General features: G+C 38.3%; 1 protein-coding gene across 2 annotated transcripts in view; it reads left to right on the forward strand.

Moving 5' to 3' along the window:
- LOC140348448 (A-type voltage-gated potassium channel KCND2-like) overlaps positions 1-15,158 on the forward strand; it is a 102,732-nt gene that overhangs the window by 49,835 nt on the left and 37,739 nt on the right. The gene's annotated exons all lie outside the window — the stretch shown is intronic.

Genomic DNA, 15,158 nt, shown 5'->3' on the forward strand with positions numbered 1-15,158 from the left:
AAAGGAGTATGGAATGTCATAAAGCACTCTATCATGCAAAGGCAGAAGCACCCTTGAACAGCGGAAAGGAAAGGAATATGCAGGTGACATCATAAAGCACACTATAATGCAAAGGCTGGAGCGCCCCCTACTGGACACCTCACTAACTGCAAGCGCATGGAAACAAAGGAGCGACGGGGCCTTTTGTACAATGAAGATGAATACTTCTTTTTTTTTTGAAGGGGGAAAAAATAATGAAAATCAGCCAGGCCTGGTAATTATTCTTCTCAAATGTGAAAATGTCATTATTGTCACATTAATGTTTTATGTCAGAATATTATAGGATGCAGATTTACTTACCTTAATTTACCTAAAAAAGAATATCACACAACAGTTTTATAAACCAGCCTTTGCGAGTGACAGAGGTAGGTAAAACTTTAACCTCAGATTAAGCAAAAACACAAACATCATTATTTCAGAGAGCAAGTTAAGACAAGCCCTGTATGAAAATGTCTTGGAAAGAATGTAATGATAATTGACATCTGTAGAAGTGGGGGAGGTGCATCTACTGCGGTGGATGCACAGCAGGCCGTATGCTCTAACCAGTGTGGAGGTCATTCTATAGTACAGTGTGTCCACAGAAACTATAATGATGACAAATCCAATCCTGGCGCAGCTTATTGATGCGGCCCTGATTTGTTGGCACAGTTTAAATCTTTAGTGAGAACAGACAGGTGATCACTACTGTTTGTTCTTGGTCTCTCACATCGAGGATTTCCTGTCTACGGCTCTCCACCTGCGAGGATTGGATTAGTACGGAAAGATTTTCACACAATGAAATAAACATAACTTGTTGATGATGCCATTGATTGTTGATTGATTGTTCTCTGTTCAGTTTAATTCTCTATAATCTATGGAAGAGGAATTGCGCTGGTATATTTCACATAGCACAAATATATGCGCCAACATAGTCACAAATTATATGCGGAAGGAGAAATATCACAGTTTTTTCCATGAAACATGAGACAACTCAAACTTAGTTCATTTAAACTGAACAGTGACAGTAAAACTGAATTCAGTAAAACTATTTTTGGTTTTTTTTTTATTGTGTGCACAGCCTTATAAAAGGATTCTTGCATTGGTTGTACTGAATTTCTCATTTTGAAAAACAAGAATATTGGATTTCACTTATGAACAGAAACATTTCATCTGGAGGGCAGGTGGAAATTTACAGTCAACAATGTAAATAAAGTTATATTATATTGTTACAAAGCTAAAAGATAGACTGATGGAATATATCAAGATTTGTTTATATGAGGAAATGAGAAAAGTAGCACAGGGATGAAAATGTACAATGTAATCATGCAATGTTTGTAGTGAAAATGACTTATGCTCCACATTTCAATGGTATTCATTCAAATGTTTTAATAGAAATTGAATTATCTTAGTTATATATGGGTTGTTAATCCTGGGAGATGGGGTGTGAGGTTGCAAATACCATTGAGTGTGATATTTGGAATAAAACACAGATCACATTTTAAAATGTTTGTATTTAGGGCTTATTTTTAGTCCTTTTAATTCTGACAGGACCAAGCACCAAATGTCACCAAATGTCTCAAATCACGAGTTGTGGTTTTATCGATTGCACAAATTACACTGACATTTTAAGTAATATAATGATTAAAAACTATTGCCGCGGTCTTCCTACTTGGACCGGTATGATGACTTCTTTGGAACTGTTTCCCAGATATGAGAAAGTTGGAACGCACTCTCTTCACAATTGACAGTCTGGAAAAAATAGGGGAAACAGAAGGAACATTAAGCATTCAAAAGAAGCAAATGGAATGTGAAAAAGAGACCAACAAATCATGCTTATGAGCCATAAAGTGACAGACAAAAACAACAGCTCAAGTCCGCCATTTCAGACCACTGTAAGAGGGAGAACCAAACCATGGATTGAAATGATGCCAAGGTTCCCAGGGACTACAGATGGTAATTAGCATTTGAGCTACAACAATGCATCTCTCCTGTTAAGGTTAATTGTATAAATATATGCTGTGCACTGTCTCAATAACTAAATAAATAGTAGTAATAATAATAATAGTCGAAGAGAGTAACTAGTACCATCAGGGAGGCCATCGAGATCCGAGAACATCAGACTGTAAATCTGGACGAGGGGGCATACCAACTGTCTCACATCTGGGATACAGTTCTGAAGAAAAAGTCAGACTGCAGATGACGCTGTCCGCCAACTGTTCCAAGTAGAAAGACAGTGCCAAAATCTGGTTAAATCAGCTGAGCAGTCACAGGAACACCAGTGACACTTTTGAGGGAGGTGGGAGAGTGCAGCTGAAACATGTCAAGGATTTTTAGTTGTTTGCTCAATAGAAAATTACAAAACAGTCTTTGCGGATTGTGTTTTGCAGCCATTCAAATTGCAGTTTGGATTGTGATTAACTGTGCTGCCTTGAGCAAACCTCATTCCATTCCATACCTTGTTGAACTGAAATGTCTGCGTGTTGTTCAAAATCAGGCTTAATATATGCATGTTATACAAATGGCTCAAGACAGGGCAGCGAGAGACCAAAGCCGCCTGGACAGCAATGTTAATGACAACGGACACAGCAATCAATTCCACATTTTCACACCAGGCCGTGCCCCATACATTGAGCCTCACTCAACATTCACGGGGCGTATTTGGCCCGCACACCATTTACATCTGCAATGCATCTGCTGGGAGGACATTTGGATACTCCGGAGGTCATGTCCTGTGAGAGTTTTGCAAAGGTTGCCTCTTCAGTGTGACATTCAATTACCTCCAAAGGTGAAGTAGTCCCATTCCTATACTAAAATCAATTTCACGTGGACTTTTAACTCCCCAGGTCTTTTGTTCACAATTTTATGTACCTGCTATGTTGTGAAGGAAAACAAGCAGCGCCGCCTTCGTTGCAGTGCCCATTGTCTTTGCCTTGAAATGGCATCCATCAAAGTTAATGGGCTATAATCATCAGCACAAATACACTGTCACACGTCCCACTGCGCGCTCCTGAGTATTCAACTCCCAGTCAATGGGATGGAAAGAGTGACAAGCACCAGGAACACAATATGCCATATCATTAACAACTCAGGATGAGAACCAGAGGAGAATCTGAGAAAGTTTAGCATTTTTTAAATCTCATGGCTCAGGGCTGTCATGCTACAATCAACACTGTCAACTTATTCCCTGGCTGTAGAGATACCTGCTGTTATCTAGATTCATGTCCTGAAGAATAAACTTAGATTGATGAAATGTCCTCATTTGTTTGGATGAATAAAGATACAAATAAATATCGTTTAAGTCTCTAAATTAAATAACCAACTGAAACATTGCAACGCATCAAATTAAAAGAAAGTTTGAGTCATATTTGAAACTCTAACTTGGGTACTGTTTATTGCAGTGTTTTTAATTACTGTTGTATTGTTAATTACAAATGTTATAATCTTTTGTTTTAATTATACTGATGTCCAAAATCATCCAAAACATTCTCTAATGCTTTGGGCGTTTCACGCATGGGATGTTGGACTTTTTATTTATTTATTCCATTTGGTCCACCATCTCATAAAAGGGAACTCTCAAGCTGCTTGATATGCTGTACATAAAGATAAAGCTGTAACTCACCTGTCAATCCATTCTGGGAAGAATCAGGGTCAGTTTGTACTCCAAACCCACAGATAAAAAATTACTGTAGCCTAAAATAAAACAAAACATTAATATAACTTTTATATGGATTCCACCTGATTGCCCCTGAAACTATTCACTATTTGGTGAATTTACCTTCAGCTTTTAAAAGAGAATTTTCAAAACCCAACAGATGCTCATTTTAGTGTCAATCTGCCGATCCCTCCAGAAACCAGCTTTACTCATTCATGTATTTAACAAAGAAACTCTAGGCGGGATTTTAAAATCTGAATTCCTCTGAGCAGAGTTTGTTTCTACTTATAATTGGAGTAAAACAGACAAAACTACAGTCTCAGCTTTAAAAAGGCTCCAGCCAATTGTTTGTGCTCCAGAGGGTTCAGGGACAGCTTCAGTTTAATTGAGGGTCATTTTTTCGGGCGTTTTAGGAAAAATAGGGCCCTTAGCGGGGTTAAATATTTAAAACTTACTGCAAATAAAAAGGTTTATTCAAATACATTTCTGTGTCCCCTGCAGTTGAGAAATACTGCTGTATAGGACAAAATATTAGAGCAGGACAATAGTATAATGCATCATTTTGTGAACATAAACAATACAGACTTTTAATCATTGCTTTTTAACACAAAAAGTCCCATTTATTCCTCCAATGTATGAACTCTGCTCTAAACCACATGCATTAACTGACATAGGATTAACTGTAGACCATGACCATCACTTTGAAACGTTTGGATATAGAACTCGCTGGTCCATATCATATCACTCGTTTATGTGGATGATTAGAAATGTAGAATATCATGATATACATAATGTGCACTGCAGTTGATGTTCCTCTCAGTCGCAAGGGCAGGGTTGTGGCTAATTGCTTTTGCTAAAGGCTATAGAGTGACTTAAACACTGACTGTGGAGGCTTTGAAGACACTAAAACTCCAATGACTAATGAATAAGAATTGAGGAGTGGAAGCAGAACTTACAAGACAACAAAAACACACAAACACACACACAGTACAAATATTATAAAAGCCACTGTTATATATCATATACTGACACCGCAAATATTCTCATTTATCTTATGAAAACTGTAAGTCATATCGGCCTTGATTGTACATTGATTCAATTCAAATTTCATTCATTGCAAATCCCTATTTATTAAATACCGGTAATTGATGTTATTCCAGGTTTTGAGAGGCAGAACGAGTTCCCAGATCATTCTGAACAGAATTGTTAGTTTTTTGTAATGAAGCATTCATTGTAAACATGATTAAAATGTGTCCTTTTCAACCATCTGTGGTCCCTCGTAATGAATAGTCTAAAAATAAATATTTCAATTCAGGGAAACTCTCAGATCATACAAACCATTAAAACTACATATACCGGCAGCGTAAACAGCCGTTGGCCAAAGATTTAGTGAGAATTTGTTAATTCCTTGTATTTTTCTTTGGGGACTGAGCATTTTAGTCAATACTAGTGATTTGTGCAATCTTCAACGTTGTCATAAAGAGTCTTATTAAAGTATTCCCAGGCCCTTGTGAGATTTGCCATGTGCCGCTGAGTAGATTAATTTCCCGTGCATCCATGTTGAGGGTATATCTGCTTATCTTCAGGCTGTATTATGTGTGATTATCCAAGGCACACGTTTATAGACTTTGCTATGGCTGCTCTCCAATTTGACTGTCCCTCATGTACTACTGTGTGCGAGTTTGATAGGATGTTTTAGTCACTGCATCCCCTCAAGACACTGTGTACCCCTTAACAGATGGAGAAGTCCAATTAGAAAAGAGGCGTTTGAATGGAGTAAAATGGAGACAAATCTTCCACTGTTGGTGTGCCTCCCAGGACTAACGGTGAATGGTTATGAGGTATGAGGACAGGTGCATAAAACTACACAGGTGATGTTTAGTGCAGCTTTTATATCAAGAACAAAATGCTCAGTAATATGATTTATTGACGTAAAAAAAAGAAAAGAACTGCACTACATTAGGGAGGGACTGAACCGGGATTTACCCAGAAGGTCACAGCAAGGACTGTCACTGTTAAAACCAGATGAAATGAATTACAACACCAGGATTATATTGAACTATAAAGAATTAAGTGAGGAATAAATCTAGGCTATTGTCTGAGTTGTTTAACCTTCCAATATGCCAAATTTGAGAGTAATATTTACAAATTAGAATAGCCTATGTTCTTCTTGTTTCATTTTTAATCAATATTAGTGCTGTATTTCAATAAAACTTGATTATAAATGGCACATGCTATAGTATATTTATGCTCCAGATTACAGAAAATTATTATCAAAATGGTCAACAATTATTTTTGATTGTTTTGATTGAAAATGGATGGAAGTCGAAATAATATCTTGATTAAAACAGTGTCCGGAAGACTCCCTTTGAAACCTTTCCTACCATGGACGAATGATGGATTACATAGAATTTGATTAATTGTTGCAGCCCTAACCACAAGTTAACCAGGACTAAATCAAGTCTAACGCAGCGTTAAACCAAGTCCTTAACCAGGGCTGAACCAGTCACAAACACAGGACTCATCCCCCATCATGACCAGATATAATCCAGGTCCAAACACGTTTTTTGCTTGCTAAAAGAGTTATTTTTGTTTCGCACAGAGTATATTATAAAAGCATCATTTCTAATTTATCTCATTAAAACCTTTGTACTGGTATCGAACCTGAAAGAAAGCGCTTGATACGTCACAGCAATACTTTTTGGGACAAGAGTCGATTTGTATACGAGGGCAGTCCACCTGGCTTAAGTTCACCCTCTAACACCTGCTCCTTTCACAGTCCGAAAATCAAATACTCCAGCTTTAATAAGGACAAAACCAAGGACTCAATTGCAGGTTTGAACTAGAAATAAACATTTGACTTTGAGCCGGTAAACCGAAGCATGGCAAGAACTTGCTAAATCAGATCTTCAGCTAATGTACCAGAGGAAGCCTGTTTGAGAATCACTGTTTGAGCACAGACAGAATCATTCAGAGCTGTAATTTTATTTGTTAACAAAATCAAAGTAGAATGTGTTCAATTTGCATCAAATCCCTATACAGTCCATATAAATATCTCCTTCCGTCTGCTTTTTCAAGGGCAGACTTCCCTTGCCATCAGCCAAGACAGAGAAAAAAGGCAAAGAAATGAAAAAAGAGCTTAAATATAGCAGCAACCCCCTGGGACAGTGGGAGGGAGGGCGTGCTGTAGTGTGATTAAAATGAATAACCTTCGTTTGTTAAGTGTTAGGTTTGCCGCTCAGCTAAATCAACACAGCGCGATTTAAACATCATTATTCATTAGGCGGTGAAACCAAAAAGTTTGAAATTATGCCTTGCGTGTTATTAATTTTGCCAAAGTTGTGACTTCGGGTCAGTTTAATTCACAATTTGTTCACCTCTGCAGCAGGAGCGCGCAGCAATAACGCTATTGATGACTGATAGATGGCGTGGACGCCACACCAGTTTTCATCCACACAATGACCTTTCAGTTTTGTTGTTGTGCAGGCCGTATAGCCCCGGAGTTATTATTTTCGTGTCATTTCATGACGTGACAGCCAAGGCATCGTGGAGTGAAATGGAAAAGGTAATGATATGGCGTGATGGGGAGGGGGAGGGGTGCAGTGTGTCCACAGCAGCAGGGGCAGGTGCTGCTCCCAATACATTCCAGTTAGTTCCCAATCACTCCTAATCCCCATATACTGGGTTTGTTTGGATCTCATTTGAGTAGTGATGGCAAGGCATATACAACCATGTCTATTTGGTCATTCTGGTGTGACACAAGAACATCTTATTTATCTTTTTCACAATATAAAGCTATAAAGTCAATGCATAAACATGTGAAGACTAAAGGTTGTTGCTCAAGATTAGGATTCTCTAGTTCATGTAGTTCAAGATTTCACTATCAAATCAAAGTTTGGTGGTTAAAGCCCCTATTTCTATGTATCTGGGTATTAATCTGTTTGAATGTGTGAATGTGCTGCAAAATAAAATAAAAATCAAATTGCTTTTTTTCTCAACGATTGCAATTGGGATCAAATTTGTGATCTATGCTTTAATAATAGGATTCTGTTTTAAGTTCACTTTTAAATGTGTCTGGGAGAATTGAAAAAATGACTGAAATAGAACTGGGGTTTGCAGTGTTCATGCCGACAAGGTATTTGCTTTGTGGAGGAAATTGCAGATTTTGCGATTTGCTAATTGTTTTCCTTTCTGTCATGGAATCAGAAAATGTACTTGGGAGGAGACATACACCGATGCTATTCCGTAACACATCGAGAACACAATTCAACTTAGAATACGAAACGACACAGAAATATCAGACATTTGTATGGCAAGCTTGGGAGAAAACGCCAGGCTGTGTCAGCCAAGCCGTTGTAAGGAGCCTGGCTGACCCTCCTTCACAAACAAATGCAGTTTGTCACACACCCGTTCTTCTCTTAGACTAATGATGCAGATAAAATATCACTAATACTGTCCTAAATTTTGAGTCAGATTGGTCAATCTCTGTAATTTGACAAACAGACAATTTATCTTGTCTATAATTTTGTGCGGCGTGATGGGAAATATAGAAGTACAAGCGGAAAGCCCTTAAACCCGCTGCTCTCTGGTCAGTCAGTTTGACTCGTCAGGGACCTCTGGACACCCCAATAGAATCAAATACGTAGTATCAGGTGCTACTGGAACCAGATTGTCCACTAACCTCTCGACCTTGACCCTGCGGTATGGTTCTGGGTGATGCTGGTCTTTGTTATGACCATGGCTGGCCACAAAAGGGATACATAGGCACAACGTCCCACACCCTTTGCCTCCAAGTGCCTTCTCAGCACTGTGTCTCCACACCACCATACGTCCTCTCGCTTGGTTTCTTAAGAGACCTTCTTCCGCTGCTCGCTTCGGTCACACCTTTGACACATATGAACTGGTACATTTCCCATCTCAATTCATAATCTCATTAACATTGCATGTAGTTATGTTGTAGCAGATAAAAAAAAAACTCTCTTAGGTAGTGCAAACAACAGTGGCTGTATAATATGCCATTGCGTTTCTTCAGCTACTGTCATGTCAATTGTACATTGTACATTTCACATTATGCATTATACATTTCATAACCTTTCATGTTGATCACTTATTTTCTTCCCTTTATTTTCCATGTCTGTGTATGTTGATCGATTGTCCCGATTGTCCCGATTGTCCGGTGCATAATACAGGTGTTCAGCACCCATATTATCGTCATCGCTGTGATGATGATAACTGTTGATTATTTTTCACAGAGTATGGTACTCTGCGCACCGTAGCCACTGGCTCTCGTTCATCGTAGCAGAGTATAGTACTTTACGCACTGTAGAATCTGTCTCCCGTCCATTGTAGCAAAGTATCGTACTCTACCGTAGACTCTGGACAAAACTCATATAAACAAAGTCCTGCGTCTGCGATGTTATGGCTCTGCCGCTGTGTTGTCCAGACATTTCTCTCACTTTCCCATGAGAGCACCCATGTTCTCGTCCCTCCAATGGTCGGTGTGAGGACGACACGGTGTGGCTCCGTCCACTTGGCTCGTCCACTTGGTTCGTTTCTGTAAACACCACATCTCCAACACAATCTCTGCGGTGATAAACAAAGTCTTTTCGACAATTCAGTGTATTTCAAACAGTTTTCTTGTTTACAATTTTTTTTTAGTAATTATTGATTCGGAATATTTGTTTACACGTACATATCCCTCCTTTTTGAGATATGGCTTTGCCCATTTCTCAAACTTCTACATTGTTCTACATTTAAACAAAATCCAATAATCCAGATAGTTTACAACATTCACTAATCCAGGATGTAATCAAGGAAGAGATGGAATTGCGTCTGTCACTCCAACTCCGCAATGTCACCTCTTGACCTTTCACAGTTCAGTGGTCACATCCCTGGCTGAGCCCTTCCTTCCACGGCGTGGGCCCCCCCCTGTGTGGGTCAATCAGTCTATGTCTGTAATCTTACACTGCCCCAACCTATCTGTTTTACCACCATTTGTTTCAAACTCTAAATGTTTCAAACTCTAAATGTTTCAAACTCTAAAAGTCTCAAACTCTAAAAGTCTGGTGTCCACGTGTGCGCACGTATGTATGTGTGTGTGTGTGTATGTGTGTGTGTGTGTGTGTGTGTGTGTGCAATACAAATACATCAAACAATAATAATTATCTCAATATTTCCCCGTTGAGCTGGCCTTAAGGGTCAGTTCACAACTTTGAATGTTAACATCAAATTTCACATCTCCTCTGTTGGTGTGGCCTGAATAAAATCACCCATCTAATGTAATATGTTCTAATATTTTACACACCTGTTCATGTGGTGCTTTACAAACATTGTGTATTAGTTTGTTCTAGCAAGTCTATATGTGTATTAAAAATCAAAATGATTCTAAACCTTCCCCTTGTCCATAAGGCACGTCTCTTTTTATCAACCCTTTTCCCCATTGTAATTGCCTACTTTCTTTGTCTTTTCTTTTTCTCTCCTTCCTCTCTGTCTTCCCCTCTGTCTCCCCCTGTCTTGCTCTTTGTCTTCCTCTCTGTCTTCCTCTCGTCTTCCCCTCTCTGTAATGGAGGAAACACCATTTCCAAATTTCTAAACCTGCTTTTTCTTTCTCTCTTTTCACTTACTCTTTACCTTCACTTGTAACCTGCTTCTACTTTCTCTCTTTCTTGTAGTCTAACCATCTCTTGCCTCCGTCCTGAGTCCTATAATGTTTAGTCTTGTTATCACTGGTTTCATAACTTCTATAACGTCTAAATTTAGATGATATTGTCTAATTTAAACCTATTCTTGATTGAATCTCAACAATCCTTCAGGCATTTACTTTAGAATGTCAAATTCTTTCCCTGTTAATGTTAACTTTTCCTATTATTCATCAGTCAACCCTCCCTGAGGTGTAACCTCTTGGTGTCCCTGTGATCCGTAAAGATAACAACATCTGCTCCATCCTGAGTCCTCCAGATTCTTTGCCAGTCAATAGCCCCTTATCTCTGACTATTTTTTATGACTTGGTGTCCTGTTGTCTTTAGTTAATAAACACATGTATGTCCCATGTCCCCCCACTTCTGCGTCAATTGCCCTAGTTAATGACCCATTCATGTCTTTCCTGGGAGGGCATTGGACGTCACTATTTAACTTATTCCCTCACTTACGTCTACATGCAATACCAGGTTTCCTCATGATAATACAAATAAGTAAGTTACTGATATAACTTTTACTATCACTTTACTTACTGCCCGTTCTACTCCTATGTCCAAAAACTTCAGTAGTCACTTATTTACCCATATTATCACTTCCAGGCCTGTGCCTGTATTTGATCCTGAATTTAAAAACACTTCTGTCTTTTCGTCCTGTACTTTCATCTAGTCATGCATTAAGTCTAAAAAGATAATTTTCGTCAAGTCCAAAAATAAAATAAAACAAAACAAAACAAAACAAAACGTAGGTTTGTTCTGTGCACTCAAAAAAAAAAAACACGATACCGTAAAAACACAACTTTTGTCTTCTATGTCGGGGACAGGAAGTGTCCTGTCTTGTGATCACATTCCCCAAAATATTGGCCATCTATAAAAATCTGAATTCATCTTCATCTCAAGTTTAAAACAATCTTTATAATTGATTGTTGTCAATCAAACAAAACCCTTAAAATTTGTTGAAATACTAAAATTTAAAACCAGCTGGGTTTAGTTTTGCTTAATTCATTCACGTTCAGAGCGTCCTCTGAGCTGCTTTCTTCCCTTCTCCTGCCTTGTTGACCCCCCTTATCTCCCCCTCTCTGCAACGTCATCTGAGCACGCTGGAAGTCTCCCTCCAAAATCCTCTTATGACTTTTCCTTTGTCTTTTTACAGTTTGGGGTGATAATTTTGGCATTATGTGGTCTCGGTCGTCTGAGAGAAATGCTACTTGCTTTACAGACACGTCATATCTCAAGCTTCTAGAGAAAATTCCATATTAGATTCCTCCGGACATAAACGTGGTGTTTAAAGATTCACCCGTGACTGCAAATTTTAGATCTCTCAGAATAACGCCTTGTGACCCTTGTATGATTAATTGTGATTCACACTTGTTAGTTAATCACTTATTAATCCTCATTCACACATTCACACTTTCTTACTTACTACTTGTGCACAGCACTTACATTCACTCATCTTTATGTCAGTAACAACTCGGCATAAGGCTTCATTACTTGCTTTCGGTGAGAAACTTAACTCGTGGTGAGCAATTTAACTCCTTCATGTGAGAAACTTATCTCCACAAAGCTAACCAATATTTTTCATAAATATTAAACTAATTGCTCGAAAGCTAACCAATATTTTTCAGAAATATTAAACTAATGGATAAAACGTTTTATGGCTAACTCTTTTTCACACACAAAGTTTTGTCTGACCTTCTTTGTCGCCTGTGTTCTCCTGCTGCTTCGAAACGACACGCTCTCCTCGCGGAGAATGAGGTGCGATGGGCGGCCACGGGAAAAGTGGACTTCTTTTAGCTGTGCACAGACTTCACCAATTCACCCGTCAATCTCCGCGAAGGGCAGCTGGTCGTCCGGCTCGATAGGACCAGAAAATGTCATGGAATCAGAAAATGTCCTTGGGAGGAGACATACACCGATGCTATTCCTTAACACATAGAGAACACAATTCAACTTAGAATATGAAACGACACAGAAACATCAGACATTTGTATGGCAAGCTTGGGAGAAAACGCCGGGCTGTGTCAGCCAAGCTGTGGTAAGCAGCCTGCGCGATCCTCCTGCGTCTCACCTTGTTTTTTCCCATGCTGGTTGGTTTTATTAGATATTCTGGAATAGGCGGGTCACATTTCTCATTGGTCAGCCTCACATCAAGGCACTTGGTATTTTTCCGTAGAGATAAAGCCTGCAAGGGGGGGTGCAACTCCCCCCCGGGCAACATTCTTTGGCCCATCTTTACGACCCCTTCACAAATGCAGTTTGTCACACACCCGTTCTTCTCTTAGACTAATGATGCAGATAAAATATCACTATTATGCAGATAAAATACATCACAGAAATATAATCATATATTCACATTTTATCACACTTTCACATTTTGGTTGCAATGAATCTTGCAGCAGTGACCATTTACTAAAACGTTTCAGCAGACAAAAGTATTAATGGGTTTCAGTTTTCCATTATATGCAACATTTGGAGGACTCCCATTCAAAATGTATAGTATTTGGTTTTAAAAGGTTAATCGTCATAGCAATGGCTGTAATTTCTCATCATAAAGAAACCTATGGATTTCTGCTTTTCTTCTGCTTATTTCCATTAGGGATCTTTCGCTATGGGTTTATTCACTGTCAGCTCTCCTAACACATTGTGAAATCCTCTTTGACAAACAAAACGTTCTTAAAAACATTAATATTTAGTAAAGTTACATTAAGTAGAAATGTATAAACTGTAATATGTTCTACACAATATTTCTCATTACTTGCCACGTTTCCTCTGCCTGGCTGTGCACCACTTTTTACTCACTACATTTTTCCACTTCAGTGCTCTGTAGGTCTTATCACAGCCTCAGTTTCACACGCACGACATTTTGAAGGCTTTTCTTTTTTAAACGGCCAGATTTTGTGTCCTGATGTGTGTTTCAAAGATGGCCTCCTAACAGATCTTTGCCTGTGTAGCAGAAAACTCCAAAGGCATTTGTCTGGTGGATTACGTGTCAGTGTACGATGTAACCTGTGCTTTGCATTATCTCTATAGCACGGAAAAGTACATCGCTTTGCTTGTACAAGGAAACCGCAGCTGTTCACAAAAGCTGATATAGACACTTTAGGTTGGAGCTGCATGAGTTTATGTTTGTTATATTTAGCAAAATCGATTATTCGCCCCTCAACACCCCAACTTTATTTCCCTTATGTGTTCTTCTTTCCTTCTTTCCTTTTTTTTCCCATCTGGAATAACCTGCTTGTGTCGAATATTTTTTTGCAATCTATAGCACTTCTTCCTCACAAAACTTCTTCAAAGTAGCTGGATTATTTCTTCTTTTGTTTTAATTTCCATGGATTTTTGCATGCGTGACAAACCACTTATATCTTTTAAATTTAGACGTGTCTGAATCCTGCTCACAACAAATCCTTCCTCCGTGATGTCACAGCCTCCAGAACTACTGGTAGAAAGGACAGAAAAGCAGGGTCTTGACCGGTCATGCTAGAGTAACTCCTTTACTTACTCTACGTGTATATGCTCTGGTTCAGGTTTATACTTCTCTCTAAATCAATAGTGCTTCAGCTCGCTATAACCTACAGTGATGTGTAAAGTTCAAACCATCTGTCTGTGCCACAGCGGACAAAAGCAGTGTGTTTTTAAAAGAGATGAGACTGAGCATCATGACATAAAATCATTAGTACACCACGCTCTATTCAAGGCTGAGAGCTGCAGCACAATGGGCCAGCTACACCCACGGACATCTGAATTGGCTGTTTTGTCTATGATCGTATTATCACCTAGGCTTATTATTGCGAGCAGAACTAGAAGGTTGTGCAATTATTCATATTCCAATCCAATCGTTTCGAATTGCCAATGATAGGCTCAGGTCTTTTTAATCAAGAGGTCGGCGTCCAATTTCTGTCAATAAAGCTTGTGGTTTGGAGGAAGAAACCTGACTATTTTAGTGTTAATGGCGCTGTTGTGTTGATGTCCATGATACTAATATTCGTTTGTTTAAAAAATTAAATAACTTTACTCCTAGCCTTCCCCACCCGTTTTACCCCTTTTTAATTTTGTATTATTATATATTTTTCAAATTAGTTAAATAGATGATGATGATGATGATGATAAGGATTTTTTTTCTTTTTTTGTCCTTTCTGTATATTTTTTGTATGTTGCTATTGTCATTGTTTGTTTGTCTCAGTAAAAAGCAAAAATATAAATAGATAAAAAAAAAAATGAATAAAATTCAAATCAATCAAGAAGAAAAGACAATTTGGTCAATGTTGTTGTCATGTAAAACCTACTGTATGTAGAATCTTCATACGTAATTTGACAGTTCTAAAGCGCAATATCGATATGTTTGACATACATGAGACGAATGTGGTCAAAATAACCCAATAGTGAGGATCAGAAAATCATTTGTTTTGAGATCAACTTTACAAGGAATTTAGAAGGAGTTGGAGTGACGTCTACGGAATAAAAAAACAATCAGCATAGAGGTCAGATTTGTTTTTTATTCACATTGTGTCACCAGTCGGTCAATCGATACTTGTGATTATTCAGGTCACAATATAATCTTAAAAACTAAGAAATATTAATTGTGAGAATCGTAGGCAGCAACAATGAGTCATTTCAGTTCAATAAACTCCAAAAAAGTCAAACTACACACACTGTACTTTATGTGGCAATATAATTCCTTTTTCATTCATAAAGTTTGATTTCATAAAGCAGTAGTTGTGAAAGAAATAAAATAAAGGATTGCACTGATAATATAATGCCAAATATCATGAATAATTGTAAAATGTTTTTTCCACACA

The sequence above is a fragment of the Eucyclogobius newberryi genome, unplaced genomic scaffold (genome assembly GCF_026437365.1).
Source record: "Eucyclogobius newberryi isolate DKJ021-1_F unplaced genomic scaffold, fEucNew1.0.hap1 SCAF_7, whole genome shotgun sequence".
Taxonomy (NCBI): domain Eukaryota; kingdom Metazoa; phylum Chordata; class Actinopteri; order Gobiiformes; family Gobiidae; genus Eucyclogobius; species Eucyclogobius newberryi.